Raw genomic sequence first — 12,477 nt, 5'->3', positions numbered from 1 at the left:
GAGTTTGATAAGTATAAGTACAAGTTTTATATAGCCTTGCTGTGTATATGAATGTTTTTATCATTATCCAGCTATTGTTCTGGTCTTTAAGCCAATAGATAGGTAAGATGATTCCCTTAAAAGCAGATTCGACTGTCTGACATTTATTGGTTGTTTTAATTAATTGATACATGTATTAGCAAAGTTTGTCGATTGTCCTGAGTTTATATTGTCGGGGTACAATGTTCCTGTGATTTCTGTAATTTTTGAAAAATAAGGAAAATCAGAACAATTTTTTAAATTTATGTCAACTTCACATAGACCAAAGTATCACACAGACTTGCTCAAATCGCCACCTACGTGATGTAGGACAGAGCTGAGAAAAAATTACATATTATTGCTATCCTACGCAATAAACCAAATGATTTTTTCTGATAATTGCAGTCTGTCGCAATCTAAATCTCGCATGTACCCTATTCTCGTAGTAAGGTTACCTCTGTTCTGAATCATGAAGGCAATTACGAAAAACCAATGACCCGGTAAGTTTGTAATAACGTCATTAGCTCGAAGATTTCAAGTCGTGAAGGATTTCGCTATGTCCGACAACCTGACTTGTTAACGGTTGACCAAGACCGATCACGCAACCGACAGCAAGCATGCTGAAGCACCGGTGGATAAACCGGTCATTCTTATAGTCGACTGTCTTGTCATCAAGTCGCATGGCGATGAATTGCAGGCTAGCAACCTCCACATGGATCACTTCGCCAAATAATTTCGATACCCGTATGTATGTATGTATGTATGTATGTATGTATGTATGTATGTATGTATGTATGTATGTATGTATGTATGTATGCATGCATAAAGAGGCGTCAGATAAGGTAAAACACTCATGCAGCATTTGACGAACGATAAAAACGTCTATACATCTGGCAGCTCAGTAAAGCTTGAACATCATGAAATTTGTCGAAAATTAGCGACATGTCTTGGTTTCTGTCGCGAAGTTTACGTTTAAAGTAATCTGACTTTACCTTTATCGAGTTTCTGTGACACATCGACTGCGGGCATCTTTATCGGAGGCGAATACAAGAGCTTGCAGATGATGTTAAGAAATTTTCCAGACCAAATATCCGTGATTCGTTGAGCAAATGGTCGCATTCATCCAAACCAAGAGCGGTTTACATGTGTGATATTAGCCCTAACAGTTTGTCCTCACGTTATTTTGCAAAAAAAAAAAAAAATCCTGATTTAGGAGAAACTGGTGCAGATAAGGGTATCTTAAAATACAACTGGTCAGCCGGTGTCTGACTTGCTTGTTCGTCAGCAAAGCCTGGACTATCTGTTTGACAAGTTCAAGATGGACGGGCCGATGGGTGCATGGGTAGGTGTCATGTGAGTGGGTGAATGGATGGAGAGATACTAGCTAGAAGCAAATACACACAAGTTTACACTCTGACAAGTCATCGTTGATGACACAGTCCCCACTTGTTAATGGGTATTTTGATTACAGGTCCTCAGAGAGGATAGAGTCCTCTTCATTAGGTCTGTGATACAAATACTTTTGAATGAATTCGCTTGATACATGTCTGAGTTATGGTTCAGGACATGAAAAATCGTAACAAAATGGTCGCACAGTGGCCATATTGGATCGCATCACAAAACAAATTGATGTGCATAGCTATGACATAGGTCAATGTCCTTGTACCAACTTTGAATAAAATCGGTTGAGATATGCCTGAGTTATGGCTCTGTACATGAAAAAATCGTAATAAAATGGCCGCACAGCGGCCATTTTGGATCGTATCACAAAACAAATTGCCGTGCACAGCTATGACATTTGTCAATAAGCTTGTACCAACTTTGAATAAAATCGGTTGAAACGTGCCTGAGTAATGGCTCTTTACATGAAAAAATCGTAATAAAATGGCCGCCTGGCGGCCATATTGGATTGTATCACAAAACAAATTGACGTGCATATCTATGACATTGGTCAATGTCCTTGAACCAACTCTGAATAAAATCGGTCGAAACATGCCTGAGTAATGGCTCTGTACATGAAAAAATCGTAATAAAATGGCCGCCTGGCGGCCATATTGGATCGTATCACAAAACAAATTGACGTGCACAGCTATGACATTGGTCGATGTCCTTGTACCAACTTTGAATAAAATCGGTTGGAACATGCCTGAGTTATGGCTCTGTACATGAAAAATCGTAATAAAATGGCCGCCTGGCGGCCATATTGGATTGTATCACAAAACAAATTGACGTGCATATCTATGACATTGGTCGATGTCCTTGTACCAACTTTGAATAAAATCGGTTGGAACATGCCTGAGTTATGGCTCTGTACATGAAAAAAATCGTAATAAATGGCCGCCTGGCGGCCATATTGGATCGTATCACCAAACAAATTGACGTGCATCTGTATGACATATGAAGTAATCCTTGTACCAATTTGAATGAAATCGCTCCAGGCATCTCAGAGATATCTGCGTGAACGGACGGACGCACGGACGCACGGACGGACGGACGGACGCACGGACATGACCAAACCTATAAGTCCCCCGGACGGTGTCCGTGGGACTAAAAATGATATCGGACTAGTCATATCGGCGTTGCCGAATTTCACACCTTGCATACTTCTCTTTTTGTCACAAAATAATTGTGACATCCCTGTTTGAATATACGACTGAGGCTAGTAAAACAAGTAAGGGACGTTTTGTGGTCAAGCAAATAACAAATATCATGAGACTACTCGTTGGTCATGATAAATGTTTGCATAGGTCGACAGGCGTGTACTGCTCGACAGGTAAATTTAATATTTTAGTCGTAAAACCTGCTTTAAGTCTCTATTTATTCGTTAGTTGTAACTCTTTTAAAGCAAGGCCCCACTAAAACGATAGAAGCAGCAAATTACATAAAACAGTCTAACAATGAAATTAAATGGCACAGGATTTGACGATGAACTGTAAAGAAAACCCGGCACTCTATTACTTAAACATCTAATGATACTAAGGCGGTAGTTGCTGCACTAACATAAAAATAACGGTTCAAAAATATTGCTATTTTCTACTGCATCAATTAAATTGTTTGAAAGTTTGTCAATTTCATTAAGGTAATATGCACCTCGAAAGTGAAAGACTTAAACTTTTGCTCTAACTTTCCTCAAGGGATCTTTCAATCATTCTCTTTCAAAGTCAAGAATAAAAATAGGGGGTCACCGTGCAAATTTTGGTACTAGAGAAACAAATTACCCAAGATTTACCGATATTAGAAATTCAAAATGGCCGCCATCCCTGTGTTAACTCTATGGAGAAAAATAAAACTTTTCGAATTTCGAAAAACTAAGCCGGTGAAAAGTTTTCTTTCACCAAGAGCTTTAAAATGAACCCCCACATGTGGTATATCAGAAGAGAATTGTAAAAGTTTGAGAGTCCGAATGTCTGTCCCCGAGGTGCGTTCTACCTTAAAGAGTTATTCTTGTATTTCTTTGTTGACTCGTAAAAGAAAAGCAAGGGAAAAGTCCAGAGTAACGGACTCACTGTTGGAGGATGGTGAGTTCGAGATTCAAGCTCTATGTTGTGCCCTTGAGCGAGGCACTTTACTCCTCATTGCTCCACCGGGTAGTAGATAATGGGTACCTCATTCTGTAATTGGGCAATGCCTGTTGGATGGATTGAAATAGTATAAAATACGTTAACTCTTTTCTGTCTCTGAAACCCTCTGTGTAAGTCTAGTTTATTATTAATCAACAGTACTTCTTCAGTCTCTTTCATCCTTTCTTTCATTTTTTATTTCTGCTGCAAAATGTTCACATTTGGATAGAAAACGTTCCAAGGTCTTATCTTCTTCTGCACAAAAAAGGGCTTATTCAATCTTCTTCGTCATTTTCCAACTTTCTCTTTTCATGCCGTAATCCAAGTGTATTAAAAGGAGCTGGTCAATCCTGCACATGCGTACTAAATCTTGATATTTTGTGCCATATTTACGAGAGCAAGCTCATTCCGTTGGTAACGTTGTCACTTTCAAACGAAAATGACAAGGAAAATCGATAGAGGGCGTCGTCAACGAGCGTCCGTGACAGCACGTTCATGATGTTGATACATTGCCAAGAGCAGTATGGACAAAGAGACTTATGAGGAGCTATTTCTGTCCCTCTCATGACTCGGTAACACGTTTCGCAATAGTTTCACTACCTTCCTGTCCTTTAAAGTAATGCAAGAGCTAACTCTATAGATTCAAACATTTCATTTGGACAACGCCAATAACACTCGACTCGCTTCGCACTTGTGCAGACAGTTTCGAGTCCTGAACAAGGACGTTCATTCAGTCACACATGCGCAAAACTTTACGGTCTTAATTCGGTGGTTATCTTGGTGAAATGGCACGTACGCAGTTATTAAAGGAGAGATTAATATGTCCCTCTATGCCAAAAGGTGATCAATATAACGTTTACGGCTATACGTCTCTGCCCCTTCTCTCTTCAATGTTTCAACATATCCATAAATGGTCAGACGCTGTTTCAGAAAAATATCTGCGTAAAGGAACTCAATAAATAAATATTTTCTGCAGTACTTTTTATGACACCTATAATTTTATATTTGAATCGAATAAATTGAGTTGCATTTTGTCAGTGGCAATAACTCATCGCGCTGGTTTGTACCTTCTCGTTGTGCGCGGGATCAACCACTCGGTTGAACAAGGAAAACAACCTAAGCTCGTTACAGTTATTCACTAAATTTGAATTCTTGTTGATATCTTCCATGTAGTTAACATCATGTTGCTGTAACTTTTGACCAAGGGCAACCCATTGCCTTTTGGATAAAAATAATTCCTCAAACACTGAACCTGTACCTACTCAAACGCTTAAAATCTTCTTATATTGAAATTTCGTGCCATTCGACAAACGTCAACATTTCGAGTTTGGTTCGACAATTTTGTTAATTCCACTGATAGTAACAAACTTCCTAATTTCAAAAAAGCTCCCGTCCGCTGTGTTTCTTGCATCCCTCCTTTGTTTCATAAATTTCAATTCCCTCCCGTAATTAAGGTAACGCGATCGTCGAAACATCAGACCATTCCATTTCATGATAAGAATAGTGTCATTGTTCACAGTTTGGGATTAGAAAAACAACTTGCCTAAAGCCGCTACTTCGAATTCAAAATGAACGCTTTCACAAAAACGAGACGCTGAAACCTCATTTATTCAAAAGGAATGAAACCGTGAATATTTCGTGTCCGAAAACTACAATCCAAGTAGCGCATTTTACCTGAACTCGTTTTTGAAGATGTTCTACGGTTTCAACTTTAATCCTAAGTATTAAGATTTTTACTTGACATTGAACCTTTGAAGTTATGGTTGCACAGTCATAATCTCGCAAAATCCCCCCTATTTTACGTCGAACACTTCTGATCTGACAAGCTGAAGGAGACCTACTTTTACTTCTACAAATGGAGCGTTAATGACGCTGATAAAGCATGGACATTTTTTAGTTCCTCACTTATCTTGCAGCCGAGGAAATAGTCAGTCAACTGAGTGACTCGTGATTATAGTATGAAAACTAAAGTCTGGTCGTTAGCAGTATATCATTAAAATCTAGTATTGACTTCTGCCCGTGAAAGCATACTAATGGATACTTGAAACTATAACATGATGGCCACGAATTATATAGAGTAAATATAGATAGAATTATCCCCTTATAACTTTTGCTTTTCTTCTCGTCCATGCCATTGAATCAACGTTATTGGTCAGCGCGGAGCCTTGTATTCATATCACCATACCAACAAACTAAAGGAAAGCAATTCTATTTTAGCACAAAGTTTGTGTGCAAGGGACTTTTTTAAAAAGTATATATATATTTTGTGAACGCACAAAGGTCTTTCTTGTTTACTAAGAATACCTTTTAAAAACAGAGAGATAAGACAAATATTTAAGTCAAATCTGTCAAGTACTTTAATGTCCGTAGAATACGATCAACTTTATTAACATGTATCTCACCTCTGTATATATTTGTATAATATAGGGTGTCGTGCAGATGAGAAATAAACTGAACAGAACAGGGACGCATGCACGCACGGTGTGTGCAAGTAAGTTATACTGGGTCATACTCAAATCCGTGGACTGTCGATAGTCCCTTGTGCCTTTCTGTCTCTTATTGGTGTGGGGAATAGCCGAAGGCGCGAGCTATACATTCCGAGAGCAGCTGCGAGTGCCGAATGCACGAGGGAATCCCTTGTCTCAAAGTATGTTTTCGCCTTCTATTCACCCCCACCGTCGTATTGGCGAGAGACTATACCACTAAGAGACAGAAAAGCCACAATGGATAGTCGACTGTCTATCAAATCTGTTCACTTGGGTTATCTCTTTATTTGTATGTGTGCAAGTTAGTAGTCGATGAAACAAATCAATTCTGTCAGATCGATCACCCCTCCTGAAGCTGTTAATATTGAACAAAGTATATAACTCTATCATCTAGTGGTATGTACACCATATGAAAGCAATCTGTTCGCTGTCACTGTGCACAGCAGAATGCTAATATATGCTCAATATATATGTCACGTATGTTGTTTGTTACTATCTAGCTTGATGTTTTGAAACTTTGGTAAATACTAGAAAGCCCCACAATTTAAAATGACCCAATTTATTTCAGGTCTATCACAGACCGTCCGTGTGGGAGATTAAATAAATTCTATTTTATGCCCCAGGTCGTGTTTTGCAAATACTTGCAAATGTGTTGTTTTCATTACACACTCATTTTCTATTACTACACATGAGGTTTTGTTTCATTAGAAGTACTAACACGGGCTTGAAAAAGTCCCAGATGTTATGTAAATGGGGCCAATGGAAGTGTCTCAAATTGATGGCGCACACAACACGGCATTATACATGTATATATAATTACAGGGATGACATGCATGACAATGACCTTGATCGCATTCTACGGGCATTAAAGTATGTACTTAACAGATTTGACTACCAATATTTTGTCTAATCTTTTTTATTAAAACTCATCCTTAGCGCACAAGAAGATTGTTGTGGGTTCATAAACGATATACCTTTTTGATCAAAACACGGACAGCAAAAACAAAACAAAACAAACAAAAAAACAAAAAAACAACAACAACAACAAAAACCATATCGTGAAGACGAAAAACGAAGCTGAAGCATCATTCACGTTTTCCCGTCTTCTCTGTTTAATCTTCTGAACGTTCACATCACCAAATCCGTCAAATTTTCTTGGGATCGCCAAACGACTTATTTTAAATAGTTACATCTAACAATATTGCGACTTTTATGGCAATCACTGTAAAAACGCTGATGCAAGGGGGTCACGCTAATTAGTTTTTGGATTTTACTATTCAAGCCCTTCTATCATAATTTTTATTGGCAATATCTTTCATACGTGAACACGAATAAACCTTTTTCTGTTGCGCATTTAGCAAAGCTTAGTCCATTCCTGCGATCAGTGCTTAGAACCGACTGCACGTGTCAAGGCTGACGATAACATGTTAGGTTTTAACGTGATTTCGGTCTATAGTGTGCAGTTATTCAATACGCTGACAAAAACGGCCATTTAAGGGGCTGGAAAACGAGAACGAGAAGACGCAGGGTCCTCATTTTTAAATCTTTGCCAGTGGAATGTTCTTCTGCTGTCACAGTAAACCTCTTGAAATTTCCAATTTAATAATTATCATCAGTTTAGTTAGAAGTGGCAAACTCATACCCGACGTTGCTCAAATTATGATGTTCTCAGCCTTTCAATCCATTCACATGATGGTTTTATTTCATTCGGCTTCCTGTAGCTTTTTAACACGCCGACGTGACTGGGAAAGCTCTCTGAGACCTCATACTTGCTTGGAATTGACACCACATGTATTTTCCCACACTGCAATTGCTTTTCATTCAATTGATAATCGCACAGACGTGAACAAAATCGGTTACTGCTGTGCTAATAGAATATTCAGAATTATTACATAAGGTTCAGCTGCACTGATACAGCTATGAAAACTAATCTCAATTGGCGGGCGCGGAGGGGGGTACTTCTCCCACATCATCCATAACATCTTGATCGTTGATCTTACACGATAAATGGCACCCCTAAACCGATTAGTATAATACCTTCCGCGATATGATACATGAGTGCAAGGAGGAAAGAAGTAGCATGAATGGCAATATTTAATGCTCGGTGCCCAGTACGTGATGCATTAACTCATCTTCCTCTTTATCATATAGAAAGACCAGGGAAGGATATTAATTGCCATGTCTCATATCTTGCACTTAACTTTATTTTAGCCACAGGATACCAAGAACTTGCAAGACCCACCCTGCTGGTTAAAAGCTGTTGTAAGACATGCCTGTATAGAGTTGCCAAGAAAAAAGTTAAGACAGAGAACACATGTACCTGTATTTGAACCATAGTGTTCTGACTTCTTGCAATGAAATCGCACGGAGAATCTCCTTTACATATATTTCCTTGAATGTTTGTGTTCACTAACTTGAAAAATAGTCTTTTTGACAGGATGGTAATTTTCGAAAGTCAACTGGCTCAATATTAGATGAACCCCCCTTTGATTTTGCCGGCAACCCCAGGCCTTAATAACTGAACGCTCCCTAATTCACACGGCAGCGCCGTTAATGAGCCTGCCCGTTGTTCCTTACAAGCATCCCACTCAACGGTGATCATGTCTGCCAGTCTCACATCCTTACGTCATGTGGAAGTGGCGAATAGTACGAATAGCTTAACGATGTTCCTATCTCTCATTTACGAAACTGCTGTATCTCACTTTATCCGCAAAGACATATAAAAAATGCCTTAATTGGAGTCGTGAACACCAGGAAACGGCTTTGTAATCTTTCTTTTTAAATATTGCTGTGGTGACGGCATTCTTTAGCCCTCCGGCAAGACATCAAAGCTGAGGAGGCGTAGAGATGGGAAGTATCAAGGCGTAATACAGGAAATATAGAATGTTCCATAATACATATCAAATTACGACAGACTTTAGGTCGTTATGCGACTCGTACATTCGGGGATCAGCTGCGGCAACTGTAATCTATTTTAGTTGAATGTAATAAACAACGATTGTTATGCGCTGCTTAAGGGCGTGTATTTGATTTATTGCTCGGTACCTCACAGGACGAGATCTTGATCTAAAATTTAACGACCACAAGATTTCAAAATCTGCTCGGGGCGCGATCTAAAGTCCGTGACTTTGTGTCTTGACGGTTTTGCGTTAGTTTTCTTTTTCCTTTAATTGATGAACGTTTACAGTGCTTCTTCAAAGGAGCAACTTCTATTTCACTTCTCCATTCACTGTAAAGTCCTGCAGAATGGTAATCTGATTGAGGTAGAATAGTAGAATGTCAGGGACAGATTATCCGACCCTAAAAACTTTAACAATTCTCATCTTACCTACTTCTTCTGGGGGTTCCTTTGAAAGTTCTTGGTGTAAGAAACATTTTCACCGGCTTAGATTTTCGAAAATCGAACATTTTATTTTTCTCCATAGAGTTAACACAGAGATGGCGGCCATTTTGAAGTTCAAATATCCGTAAATTTTGGGTAATTTGTTTCTCTAGTACAAAAATTTGCACTGTGACCTCTTATTTTATTCTTAATTTTGAAAGAGAATGGTTGAAGTATTCCCTGAGGAAAGTTTGAGCAAAGGTTTAATTCATTCACTTTCGAGGCGCATACTACCTTAAGGAGGCGCCTCCCATTTGCTGATAGCCACTTCATAGTTCTACTGCAGCACACTTGTGATATGCTACTTTCCGTTTAGCAGTGAACAATAGTGTCTTTGAAACTCATTTGTGCGATAATCGCATAAGATTCAGAGGGGTGTGGCCTGTCAAACACTTCTGATTTTGCCAGCTTCGCATTTAAATTGTGACAGAAACCTTGTACTGAAATGATGTGCTTATAAGTCGTTCATACATCCATTTTAATGTAGTACAAGCTGAAAATTTAGACATTTACACAGATTTTCTTCAAGAAAACTGCAAATTTTACTTTCAAATTTAAAAGCAGATTAAGACATGAAGACACCGTGCAAGTTTTGGTAGTAGAGAAATAACTAACCAAATATATTTACCAATATATGAAATTCAAAATGGCGACTACTATCCGTATGTTAACGCTAAGAGAAAACATTAAATTTTCCCTTTTAACATAGAGCAAAACTAAATTTGAAGCCTCAGAAGGTTTATAGTGAGTCCGCACAATTAAAAGATTGGCGACCAATTGAGCAAAAATCAGGGCCCTGATACTTGTCTTTGAGATGCATTCTATTTTTAAAATCCTGATCCCACTTCATCCACCTTCACTTCTCACTGACTGGTTCAAGATCATCTCGACGACTCATTTAATGACATTTACGGAAAGCCTTGAATTAACTCGAAGGAAAAGGCTTACGTGACTTGTTGTCCATGACCTATGATACTAAGTCGTACTCACTGTCAGACCATTTCGAAGAAATAGATGTCATCTTGTGGAATTGAAAACGTCATTTACCGGGGGATTTTGGGCCAGACGCCATATTAATGACGTCATTGAGACGACCGACTTCGACATGTGATCCATTAGAAGACGACATGTAAGATGACGTGACTACAAATGTCTGAGGTGACTCCTATCCATATCATCACCGGAGAAGCGACATGATTCAAGTATTTCCTGACAGAAGTGTACTAGATTAAACCGTGAATTTTACATTTGAATGAATACAAGCGGGATCATGTTGTAGATACTGGTCTTAAAGACCTTGAAGATAATCCTAATTTGTGTTCTGAGCTTTATCATGTGGCTAACATAATTATTGTGTGACTGGGCTCTCTGGAATCCCTCTACTTGTACTTCAATTTGAGAGCTACGTCACGCTTTATAGCAGACCTGGACACATGGAAACACATCACACTATGTCAGCGTTTCTGTGTGCCTTTCTCTCCTCATCCACCTGTGTCAATTTCTCTTTACCTATTGCAATAGATTGTAACTATTTTCTACGATTAAAACTAATCATTAACCGTTAATCTATTCACGGGAATAATTTGACAAATATTTTAAAATGGTAGACTGTTCAGTGACTTGTGTAACTTTGATCAGTGTTGCGCAGGTTAAAGACGGCGATAACGATTATAATCTGTGTATGTGATTTGTAAAGGCGACATTGGATTCACTTTGTTATGGTGTATTTGCAGCAGGAGTTTAAATGGAAAGGCATAAAAGGAGAGTTCAAATTTATCTTAGAGTTTTGGCTCCTTCTTTTATCTCTCTCGGCTTTAATGACACAGCGAGTCGGTTTCCACCATTATATATAGCAAATAGAATAGGCCTTATGTATGGCTCAACGGACCAGAAAAAAGACCCCAGGTGATTGTCGAAAAAACCGATATTCGAAGAATTCAATGACAATTGGTATTATAAAAAGTTGAAATGTACACTTTATATAGGCAAGATGTTCAGCTTACCATGATTGCATTTCTCTTAGTTTTACGATACGGTGAAGTATAAGCCTAAGAGAAACAGGGAAAAACGCATGTGCTTCTTAAAGGTCACCTTTGCCGAAGGCTACCAAACATCTTCGACTTATTGAAGCGCTTTGCTCCGTTCATCGCAGTAAATCAATTCTCTTTGTGTTCGGAGTCCTCTTCAGGCTAATTTAGATACGTGCTTTCATTCTGGCTCAACGAAAACCGCCATGAGATGCAATATCAAGCAGCATTGTAAGCGTTCTCTGGGAATCAAAGTATCTCCAGCAAATGACGGAAGATCCTCTAGGGGTGTTCCGAGGAGATAGCATCTGTTGTGAACGAGTAGTAAAACCAAGAGTCACAAAGATCAACTGATCCATGAGAAAATACCAACGGCAAAAAACAGACAGATGCCTGCAGAGGTATTTTGGTGTAAGTATAACAAAGGTTCGATAAAATAAAAGTTGGGCGAAGCCTGTATACGATTAATCTATATACCACGGCAATATTAAACTTCTTTATCCCATCCTGTCCACTAATTCCCTCCTCTTAACTGCAACACCCCCTCATATCTGCTCCACACTACTAACTAAAATGTCGAACACGCACGATGAGAAGCCTGGGAAAAGTTCCACATCGTAAGATAAACCAGTAATTTCTGTCGGAGAGAGAGAGAGAGAGAGAGAGAGAGAGAGAGAGAGAGAGAGAGAGAGAGAGAGAGAGGGCGTGTAGTTTGACGCCCAATACCAAAAAATATATTGTATAAAAATAATTCTTTATTAGTATCAGACTGAGCAATGAAACTCGTGTCGTAGGTCACTACATATTAAAAGGTTAATTTATCTAATCTTTTTTTCATAAGCATTTCAGATATTCGTTTCAGATGAACCACCGTAATTCAGAATGAGCTGTGTGGTACAAATTTTTCAAAGCCAAAGAAACAGAATAAAACACACATGTTCCTTGAACTTTGGAGTGCTGGGCCACGGAGGTTACTGACTTACTTTCACCTGTTGCGATGATAT

Source organism: Ptychodera flava, chromosome 22, assembly GCF_041260155.1.
Source record: "Ptychodera flava strain L36383 chromosome 22, AS_Pfla_20210202, whole genome shotgun sequence".
Taxonomy (NCBI): Eukaryota; Metazoa; Hemichordata; class Enteropneusta; family Ptychoderidae; genus Ptychodera; species Ptychodera flava.
Note: the sequence above shows the minus strand (reverse complement) of the source record.